This window comes from Spea bombifrons, chromosome 5, assembly GCF_027358695.1.
Source record: "Spea bombifrons isolate aSpeBom1 chromosome 5, aSpeBom1.2.pri, whole genome shotgun sequence".
Lineage (NCBI taxonomy): Eukaryota > Metazoa > Chordata > Amphibia > Anura > Pelobatidae > Spea > Spea bombifrons.
Window position 1 is genome coordinate 50239424 of NC_071091.1, and position 12120 is coordinate 50251543.

General features: G+C 37.6%; 1 protein-coding gene across 1 annotated transcript in view; it reads left to right on the top strand.

Moving 5' to 3' along the window:
• SEMA5A (semaphorin 5A) overlaps positions 1 to 12120 on the top strand; it is a 148528-nt gene that overhangs the window by 38071 nt on the left and 98337 nt on the right. The window contains exon 2 of the mRNA XM_053466346.1: positions 4037 to 4133. The gene's annotated coding sequence lies outside the window, so the exon portion shown is untranslated. The remainder of the gene's footprint in view (positions 1 to 4036; positions 4134 to 12120) is intronic.

Genomic DNA, 12120 nt, shown 5'->3' on the forward strand with positions numbered 1-12120 from the left:
GGGGGGTGCCACATACAGGATCCGCCCCGGGTGCCAAATACTCTAGGTACGCCCCTGCCCTCCCCTACACAATTTCTTCATCAGATGCCCTTGTGGCTGTGTGTGCCGGCGCAGGGAGAAGGAAAGCCCAAATCTTGCGATCTCGGACGTCGCTAGATTTGGGCTTTCCTTCTCCCTGCGCCGGCACACACAGCCACAAGGGCATCTGAAATTGTAGGCAGTGGCGGAACTACCGGGGTCGCGACTGCGACCGGGCCCTGGAGTTCTGCCAGTCAGGGGGGCCCAAGGGGTGCTGAGCGGTTGCTGAAAAAGGAGAGTGAGAAAGGGATAGATGTGGTATGCCGTTTTCAATAAACTTTGCATAAAATAGTTAATTTGCATTTCATTTTAATGGTTCAGAAAATGTCAGGCAAAATGGTCGGCCCTCGCACATGTTCACTTCATCAAATCTGGCACTCTTCGAAAAAAGTTTGGACATGCCTGGTTTACACTGTTATACAGGCTGTACACTCACTACTTTACATTGTAGCAGAGTGTTGTCACATGAAAAGATATAATAAAATATTTACAAAAATGTCAGAGTTGTACTCACTTTTGTGAGATACTGTATATATACATATAGTATATAGAAAGGTGCATAGTTGATCCATGGGCCTATCTATGCCTTACCAAAACCGATCCATCCCCAAATAATACACAGACACCAAAAAGTGAGATGCTGGCACTCCATAGAGATGAAAGAGTCAAATGCGTTATTAAAATATAATACCGTATTTGCTCGATTATAAGACGACCCTGATTATAAGACGACCCCCCAAAATCTGAATATTAACTTAGGAAAAAAAGAAAAAGCCTGAATATAAGACGACCCTAAAGGAAAAAAGTTTTACCAGTAAATGTTAATTCATGTAAACTATTTTTTTTAATAAAAGCTATGATTGAGAAAAATATTTTTTTTTTGTTTTTATTTCTTGTATTTTCCAACCTGTCCCCCAGTTACACACATCTGCCCCCAGGCTTGCCACACCAATATGGCACTGTGGCCCATGATATGCCTTTTAACCCTCTATATGCCACTGTGCCCCATGGTATGCCTTTTGACCCCCTATGTGCCACTCTGCCTCCAGAAATGCCTTATACCCCTATATCCCATTCTGGCATTTAGGGGGTTAAAATGCATATTATGGGGCAGAGTGGCATATAGGGAGGTATAAGGCATTCCAGGAGGCAGAGTGGCATTAAGGGAGTTAAAAGGCATTATATAGAGCACTCTGCCTCCAGAAATGCCTTATACCCCTATATGCCACTCTGGCATTTAGGGGGTTAAAAGGCATATTATGGGGCAGAGTGGCATATAGGGAGGTATAAGGCATTTCAGGAGGCAGAGTGCACTATTAAATGCCCCCTTAACGCCACTCTGCCTCCTGAAATGCCTTATACCTCCCTATATGCCACTCTGCCCAATAATATGCCTTTTAACCCCCTAAGTGCCAGAGTGGCATATAGGGGTGTAAGGCACAGAAATGCCCTACACACACACACACACACACACACACACACACACACACACACACACACACACACACTTACTTACTTACCGGTGCTTCCAATTTCCTGCTGTATTGCCGGGGCAGCGGGTTGACGTCTCATTCCGCGGCAGCCGGAAGGAGGTGGAGTTGGCAGCAGGGGGTTTGTATGCGTCCGTCGCAAATACCTTCCCCGGCTGTCAGAGATCAGGAACTCTGGAACTCTGATCTCTGACAGTCGGGGAAGGTATTTGCGACGGACGCATACAAACCCCCGCTGCCAACTTCACCTCCGGAAGCACCGGTAAGTGTGTGTGTGTGGGGGGGGGGCGACGACAGGAGGATCCAGGTCCCCTGCAGCGGTGCGGGGGATCTGGATCTTAGTCTCCTAATCAGACCTCTATTTGAGGTCTGATTAGAAGACGACCCCGATTATAAGACGAGGGGTATTTTTCAGAGCATTTGCTCTGAAAAAAACCTCGTCTTATAATCGAGCAAATACGGTAATTCCTTTATTGGGGTTCATAATCTCATAATAATGTAATATAATTGGGGTTCATGGTCTCATATAAAATAATATATAATATTATATATTAAAAATATATAATATCAAAAAATATAAAGCAAAGAAAAAAATATGAAAAAATTACCAGCTGCTTTATGAAAAGTGATCATTACCCAAATTATGTCCACAATTATCAATAATTTATAAAGTCATTGTCATACAAAACTTTATCAAGAATTAATGTTCAATTGTTACGTTTATAAAACATGAAATATAGCCACTGTGTCAAGGAATATGCCTTTTAATACTCTTTTTGTGGCTACCAGCAACATTTACTTGCTTGAGAAACTACTATAATAATTAAAAATTCTCTCTTTTTTATGGAAAGTATGGGTGTTGAAGTTGCCAGATGAGTCGGTACAGTGCAAATTAAACTTACAAGGTTCCTGTTATCTAGCAACTTGGATTCAATACCCTTACTTTGTGGGGCCAAACACATTGAATAGTGATATATAGCATTAGTAGACTAATTCCGGAGTGGGATCTGTTTAACCTATATGATTTGAGTAAAGGTAAAATCACAGTTTTATAGAAAACATTTGGCGTTTGAGTTAAACTGTAGGTAATTTTTTTAAAAGCCTGGAATTCCACTTACAGCTGTGTAGCTATTATAAGGTTGCAATGTAATACAATTTTTTTCCAGAATTTTTGGAGCATGACATTAGAGCTTCCTATTACTTCTGACCTCATGCTGACATTTCTAGTTATTTCTTCCTGTAGCCATTGTATGTGTGAATGAATTTAATCTTTCATATCTGTCCAGAATTACTTCCTTTTGTTGCTTGGTTTCCCTGCGACCACAGAAAACCTTTTTTTATTTTTTATTTATGGTTAAACAAAATGCAGAGTTTACCTTTATGTAGAGAAAAATTGTTTAAAGGTATAAAATACTTCTTGTAAGCCTGCTGTTAATGTCAATCATCTTGTTTCCTCAGTCTGGATGTCACCAATCAATTAGATAAGCTGGCATGAAAATTCCCCTAATGATGTTATTTTCATTAAATAATTTTCATTAACTGTATGGTTTAGAGTTAGCTCTCTTTTTTTGGTGCGTTAACAAATGGGCAAAAGGAGCCATTTGCAAAGATTCACTAGACTGTGCTGCCATTGCAAGTAGTTCCTGTTGTGCAGCCCTGTGAACTGATGGTATATAAATATAAAACAATATATAAAACAATATAAAATAGCACTCTGATCAACTCTTAATTATGTGGCTAGTATGAAGGTGACAGGGAGACACATCTATGTAATGGTTACTAACATAGTCTTCTTAATCCACAGTGGAAGGTGGAAATGAGATGGTGAGGTAGATAGGGGTGCAGGAAAATTGAAGATTGCAAGATGAGGAGGTGGAATAAATGAAATAAAGAGAAGATTACTTAGAGAGGATGGATCAGAAATGGGTGACTGATCAGATATAACAGGGATCGTAGGGAAGTAAATATAATTTTTTTTATTAAAAAGTAAATAAAAAAGTAAAAATAAAATTAAATGGGCACCAGTGACGCCGCCATAAAGACCACTATATAGAGACGCCAACTTAATTTTCTGTCAAAAAAGTTAGATAGTTATAATGAATAAATTAATTACGAACGTGTTAACTTAGCTGAGTAGATGTAACACCTAAAGTTGCATTTTACTTTCAAATGTGCAAAATATAACTTGCAAAAAATGGTGCATGACAAAACAAGTGCCAAGGATTAAAAAAAAAAATCCTAAACATATGAAGTGTTTCCAAATTTAAGAATTCAACTTTAGAAATTGTCTGTATACAGTGTTTATTTTTGTTACTTTATAATAAATTGTAATAATATTTAAACTTTTATTTAGAGTATTTTACCTCAGCAGAGCTTTGCCACGTGTACACTTAGTCACATAATTCTGTTTGTTACTAAAGAGCTATGTTTATTTCCATTAACATTTAGTAATACTTCTTATTTTGCAGACCAACCATCTGTTTGGAAATGTTCTGAAGTAAACATTGACTAAAACTGACCTTGGCAATGGTAAAAACTTAAGACAATCTTCGTAAAAGCACTCTGGTAAGCATTATAATATTTCTAAGAGACCTATCACATTGTATAAAATACATCCTATTCTGTACAAAAACAGAAGTGTACATATTTTTATAGATGTATTCAGGGCCGGCCCAAGACTTAATGCCGCCTGGGGCGCAGTTTAAAATGCTGCCCCCCCTCGCCGACGCCGGGGGGCAGCATTTTAAACTTCGCCGACGCCATTATCTACCCTAACCCCCCCTGTTTAAAGGTACTTACCTTTAAACAGTCCTGCGGCGAGTCGCCCTGCTCTGCCACGGTGCCGGCTTGTAATGCTGAGCGCTGGAAATTGACGTCACTTCCGGCGCTCGGCATTACAAACCGGCACCGAGACCGAACAGGGAGACTCGCCGCAGAGGAGAGAGAGAGGGGTGCCGAGCGGGTAAGCGAAAACCACTCGGCGCCCCTCTCTCTCCTCCGCTTAAAAAAAACTGATAAAGTGCTTGGGGCGGCAAAGTGCCGCCCCTTCAAAAGTGCCGCCTGGGGCAATTGCCCCAGTCGGCTCCATTGTGGGGCCGGCCCTGGATGTATTACATTATTGAAGCACTTTGCTCTTGGGGTAAATATTTGCTTGTATCTTAGCTTACAATTAGGCAAGCCATACTTTCATTTAGTGCTTTTTATTTGCACAGGTATTATCTAAAGGGATTTAGCAAAAACTGAATGTAGCTTATTTCTAATTATCACGTCTCTAACAATCCCTTTAAGCAGCGTGCAATCTAATTATTATAGTGGGCAAAGTTGGCCCTCACATTATAGACACAGACACGTTCCACAATGACATGCTGTTATAATATTAGCTTTTGTGCTGAATATGCTTGTTGTATTAGAACTATGCATGATTATCCTTTCACAGTGTCTTGTAGTGTTTGCCATGCACACATATATAGTGCATATTAAGTACATCACACAAATAATATACAACATCTTGTATATCTGAGTCTGTGTGTGTATACGTATTTTCATTAATGAAAAACTGCTACTTTTTAAATGTTAAGTTTCAAAAGCAATCAACTTTTGTGAAATCAACGTTCTCTCATTACTTGTATTCTTTGGTTATTGGATTGTTCTTTGGCATAAATAACCAGAGGAAGTTGATTATGATAAATGGGACTTTGACTTCTGAACAGAGAGTACTTAATCCCACCCAACAGTTGTGTGGGACAGTTCTGATTATTAGGCACTATTCTGCTGCCCCACTGTCCTGGTGGTTTTTCTTGCAATATTCAGAAACCTAGGGTTCTTGTTAAAAAAAGAAACAGTGTCCTGATTGACCCAGAAGATAATACACCCAGTGTTTGAAAAAATTGTAAAACATAAGGCATTGATGAGCTGAAAGGGGAAAGTACCAGAGGCAGATGCAAATGCACCACATGAGCAGCTCAGAATAACTTAAGGATGCCATACAGTACCTAGCGTGGTGTGAAGGATGGACAGGTCTAATGTACATTATAATATAGGGATATGAAAGGTTGAATTACATATGTGTATTTTCTGAAAGATAACTTTCCAATTTTTATTCTTGTTTACAATTGTTTAAAAACCGATGACAGCTTGAAAATTGTTATCAGTGAATGACAGATTTGGTCTCTAGAATGTGTGCTGTAACTCATTATCAAACAGTAGTCTTTCCATTTCCCTAATATAAAACCCATTCTGTTGAAATTAAATAGCTCACTATGCTTGATGTGGTATTGAAGATGAAGTGCAGCTACCGGGAAAACAAATAGCTGGCTCCGAGCTTAACTAGCATCAAGGCTGTAAGCCAAGAAATATGCATAAAAGAAGGTCCTAAAGAGTAATGCAACAGGGCTTTTTTATATATAAACGTTATTTTAAAGACGGTTTAGTCGTCCACATGAAAAAAGAAAGAATGATAGTGTAATATTGTAAATAAAAGTATATTTAATGTGTATTAAGGGTAAACTACTCACAAATGAGGCTCTGTTTCAAATAAATAATGCGCAAGGCTCAAAATGCGGAATTTTCTGTATGTGGCACCCACTTCCCTAGCTTCAACAACTCTTTCCTCGACAGCACAGCTAAGATGCGGTCACTTACATATTTGCCAATACATACGTTGTACCTCCGCCCACCCAACACATTTTGCTTGTTTGCTTCATCAGGGTTATCGTGGGGTACCCTAAATGACCAATAAATAATTTCATAAAAACAATAAAAAATATCAAAGAATCACAATATATATGATTAATTCTATATAAATAAATCAACTGAATTACTTTATAGATACAACTCAAATCAACAGAGCACTTAATTAATTAGATAATATAAATAGATTAAAAAAATAGAACAAAATTTGAAAAAAAAATCAAAACCACTATTCAAACCATTAGGGACTAGAGCGTTTAACTCAAAACTCCAGTTTCCATTTGACTTATCCCCTCGTCTCTACGTTTGATTTAACTTTTCAATGCCTATGAACATTGTACTGTTGGATTGTAGACAAGACACAAAGTGTTTAGGAACATTGTGTTGGCAGGACTTATTAAATATTACATTCAAATGTTCTAAAATACGTTCGGGCCAATATGTTCTTAATTAGACCTGCAGATGAGCATCAATAGGAATCTTTCTTACAAACGTTTTTATTTTTCTTCATTAATAAATCTTGCTTATTTAGTTAAGAGCCTTACTTCCAGCTTCATCTAAAAGATCAACTTCATAATTTTTCTGTAAGACTTTCTCTCTCAAAATATGTTTCTGTTTTAAGAAAGTATAAGTATCACTGGAACAATTTCTTCTAATTCTACTGTATTGTCCAAAGGGGATATTTTTAGTCACTGTTTATGGTGGCAACTATTACTCTTAATATAGCTGTAGATGTTTCCAAATGATTGTTTTTTTTTTCAAGAAATCACAATATCTAGAAAAGTTAGGGATTCTGTACTTAACTTAAAAGTGAGGTTTATGATGAAATTATTTAATTAAATCCTAAAATTCTCTAATTCTTCACTGCTTCTCTTCCATATAAAAAACACATCATTAACGTATGAATGCCAGAGGACCAGATTTCCTCTAGCACACCAATGCAGTCTCCCATATCATGTAAATCGTGTTTAATTTCACTTATTTCAGGGCATATGATAAACACCAGTTTCAGTAGAGTTTTGCGGATCTCCCTCCAGCAGTCTTGGTTTTGTATTTCGTCCGACGCTACTTTGTCCGGGATTTCCCATAAGCTGTGGCAGGGGGTTCTTCGAGGTTCCAAAAATGTCCTTGACGGTAGAAGGTATCGTCTTGGTTCTCGAGTTAGCTAGTCCAGGGGTCCCAGTGGTCTTATTTATGTGACTGTGGTGGGATACCACAGATTCCGGGTTTTCTCAGCAGAGCTACTGCTTTATGCGATCTCTCTACTTGCCCGTCAAGCCACATACCCTTCTTCTTTCTAACCAGATTTTTACATCTTCCATATAAACTTTAGTAGAGTCTTCTTTGAAAATAAAATAAGTATCTTGGATGTTTAATTGTCTGAATATGCAGATCTATCCATTAGAGCTACACCCCCCTTTATCCCCTAATGACTAATTGTGTATTTTTTCTTAATGTTTGTAATGCTTTTCTCTCTGTTTTGTTTACACATATATACCATGTCACAAATAACACAATCCTCAAAAGTATCTTTGGACTTTCCTTTCATAAACTTAAGATAAAATTAAAATTCTTCCTTTAAATTAGTAAAATAATTTTCCTCTAAATTAGTATTTACCATTACAGATTCACTTTCCATATTATCTTTACAAAAAACTTTACTGCTTAGCTTGCCCATTTCTGACATCGCAGAAGGGGCGTTACCTTTATGGTCTAAAGGGACCTCACTTCCTCTTCTTCTTCTTATTATTATCATCTTTTATTTATCCCTTCAAATATATCACACATCACTCTCATTATACCTACCACACAATTTGCACATAACTCCTATCACACAAAACACCTCACTTAATAGCACCCATCCCTCATCACTGGCCAGTGTGGCCATCACTGTGTATAAGATCTGTAAAACTTTTTATTTCCCATGCATGAGCATGAAATGGCAGGTGGACGTGGCTATATGTGTCCAAACTTCTGTCATGTACTACATAGAGGAGGGCTCTGAGGAGTAACTGGACTCTGTTTCTAGGCGACTGTAGCATTTTAATAAACATTAAAATACACTTAGTAAGAAACAGGGAGCATTAAGCAGAAAAAAAACAAAACATCAGCTTTCTTTTACTCCTCTCTACATGATGCAGAACTTATCTGGGGAAATTTCAGGAGGGCCCTTAGGAGGCACAGCACCTTTAATGTCAAAAGTCAACCAACATGGCAAGACTGAGCACAGCAACAAGACATAAGGTAGTTATACTGCATCAGCAAGCAGACATTTTAAAGCAGACAGGGGTTTCTAGATGTTTTGTCCAAACTCTTTTGAAGAAACACAAAGAAACAAGCAATGTTGAGGACCATAGACACAGTAGTTGACCAAGGAAATTGAAAGACACATGCTTGCTTCCCTTTGCAAACAGAAGATCTCCAGCTCTACCATCAGCTCAGCATTTGCAGAAAAGTGGGACCCTGGTACACCCATTTACTATATGGAGAAGTCTGGTTAGTGGTCTTCATGGAAGACCAAAAAGCAGCCTCAGATGTTGAAACAAAGGCCAAGTGACTATTCACCAAAACGCAGGAACTGGGGTGCAGAAAAATGACAGCAAGTGATCTGGACTGATGAGTCAAAAATTGTAACATTTGTGGAATGGAGGTTCCTTGCAAGTTTGGGGCTACATTTCGGCAAAAGGACTTGTGAATTACGTCAGAATTAATGGTTTCCTCAATTCTGAGAACAGACAGACACTTATGCATCATGCAATACCATCAGGAAGGCATCTGATTGGCCCCAAATGTATTCTGCAGCATGACAAAGACCCCAAAGTTATTAAGAACTATCTTCAGTGTAAAGAGGAACAAGTGATGGTATGGAAGTGATGATATGACCACCACAGAACTCTGATCTCAACATCATTGAGTCTGTCGGGGATTACATTTTAAAGAAGCAACTGAGGCTGCCTAAATCCACAGAAGAATTGTGGTTGGTTCTCTAAGATGATTAGAACAACCTACCTGCTGAGTTCCTTAAAAAGCTGTGTGCATGTGTGCCTAGAAGAATTGATTCTCTTTTGAAGACAAAGGTCGGCCACTCCAAATATTGATTTGATTAAGATGTTTCTTCTGTTCACTCACATTGCATGCTGTTTTTTAAAGAATTCTTAGAAAAACCCTTTCTTTTCAATGTTTACAACTAAGAAAAGAAAGTGAGGTACCATTTTACTCTTGTATACAATTAAAAAACTATTAATGAGGTGTGTTATTCTACTGAAAGGATGTTGTTGGACATAAATCAATTGTGGAAAGACATAGTGATTATAATCAGTAGCGTACCTAGCGGGGGGGTGGGGGGTGGTCCACGCCGGGTGCCGCTCAGACAGCAATGTCTGCCACTAGAGGGGCAGGCTCCGTTAGGGAGATCAAGGATCTCCCTCTAAACCGGCTTAAATATATATATATATATATATATATATATATATATATATATATATATATATATATAGATATATATACACACATATAATATTGATATTGATTTTTTTTGTCAAATTTTTATTAAAAGTAAGTAACACACCAAAATTGGACAGAAAAATTCAATATATATATATATATATTGCTAACAGCAATCACACTCCTATTATGCCCAGGCAGCTAGGAGTGTGATTGCAGTTAGCAATTATATATATATATATATATATATATATATATATAATAAAAGTGTGTTTCATTTTCAGTGAATGCTGAATTATAGGTTTCAGTCCAGAATTTTCATTTTGGTGCATCCCTACTATATACTTAGCCACTAAAGTGGTAGGCCTACACCACCTCAATGTTTGGCTTAGTATATAGTGATAGGGGTTATGCTGCATTATTGTCAAAGTCTGGCTCATTTTATAGTTATAGGGATTATGTTGCACCACCGTCAATGTCTGCCTCAGTATATAGTGACAGGTGTTATGCTGTACCTCCGTCAGTGCATGCATCAGTGTATAGTGAAAGGTGTTATGCTGTACAACTGTCAATATTTTTTTCCCAACTAGTAATGCTGTACGACAATCAATGTGTTCCTTGGTATGTAGTGATAGGTGTTTTGATGTACCACCGTCAATGTCTGCCAAAGTATATATATCGATAGAAGCTATGCAGTTTTAAAGTGTGGGGGCGTGCCATATACAAGATCCACCCCAGATGCCAAATACTCTAGGTACGCCCCTGATTATAATAAATGAATGTTCCATCTGTCCTGAAAAAAATACATAATTTGTGTGGGCACAGGAAACATGGAGAAGAGGTATAATGTTTGACCACAGATATGGGAAAAATGGGGGGAAAAGCTCACTTATGTGGGTAAACCTTAAACTCTTAAATTGATATTTTATGTATATGTACGTAAGAACTTTGGTAGGGCTTAACTGATATTTCTCTGCTAAGCCACACCAGCTGGGGGCAGATCTGCAGTATGTTGCACGGTTACCCTGTAACTGTAATACTGACATTTCTCTTTGCTTAAAGGTCCAAAATACACTTGGTGCGCATAGGAAAATAATTCTTAACCTGCTGCCTGTGGAAGGGCTGCAGTTTGGTTTTATGACTAGGGAGGCATTTTAGTAATCTACATCACAGTATTACAGTTTTCCCTTAAATGGACAAATTAAGCCACAACATCTGTTTCGCTCTTTATGCAAAACATTCAACCTCAATTTGAACTGATTCTCCTAGCATGTGTTGGCTGCAATTCCAGTGTAAATCAGGACTCCTAGCTCTTTGATTAAGATAGAGTAAATACAGTTTTTGTAGGTATTCTGAGCATTTTATTGTGTACTATAGATTTCTTTTTTCCCAAATATTGTTATATGATATAAATTCTTGGGACACTTAATTGTTTATGCAAATTGTTAGCTTGCTACAAAATGCATATCTGAACTGCACCAGCATCTTCTGCATCAATATTGTTCTCATATGTCTGTCAGGTAAAATTCAACAGTAATTGTTCTGTATTCCACTCCTGTCTATTGCTCTGTGATTTTGAGTTTAAGCATGTTAAGACACATTGGTTCCTACTAATAAATGTGGAATGGAGAATATGAAATAATAAGTTAAAAATAGCCTAGGGTATGAACCTCCATTACATGTTTGTTTTAACACAGAGCTAGAAGATGTCTCTTCACCAATATACAATGCATTATATCTACCCAGTTAGCCATTTTTGAGTTCCCCAAATATTTTTTTCCCAACTAGTGAAAAACTCCAGTATTACTGTTATGTACCAAAGAGGGAGTTTATAAGAGAGTTGCATTTTCAAATCTCTGACTTCACATAGCAATGTAAAAATTCATAGATAACATCATGATCAAAACTTCAATGTAAGATTTCTGGAAAGTCACTGACAGAAAATAATTATGCAGTGCCAGTCATTTTTGCAGACAATTTTTAAAGGGAATCGCCATTAATACCATGTAGTAAATTTAGTGAGATAAGACCACAAATGTCCTACAAACACTCCTATCAATCCCCACTTTAGTTTGGTATCACAGACAGCATGAACGTAATAGCAGTAGGAATTATGTATAACTGTTTATTTTTTTCTATCATCTTTCTGAACATTTTAGGCTTAGTATTTGAGACCATTATCCTACCCCAATTTTCATACTGGAGTTTACTATACATACAGTGAGAAATCTCACCTTTCCATGGTTGATGTTGGTACTTTTAGTCTGGTCCGATCATCATCTTATTTCTATTTCCTTGTTTCTTTTGGTGGAAACATGCTGGAAATTGCAAAGAATCAAGGTTCCCAAAAACCAAACATTCAGGAGTAATTCACAATTTTGCACAATCCCCTCTTTCTAGTGTTTAACAACAGCAGTTC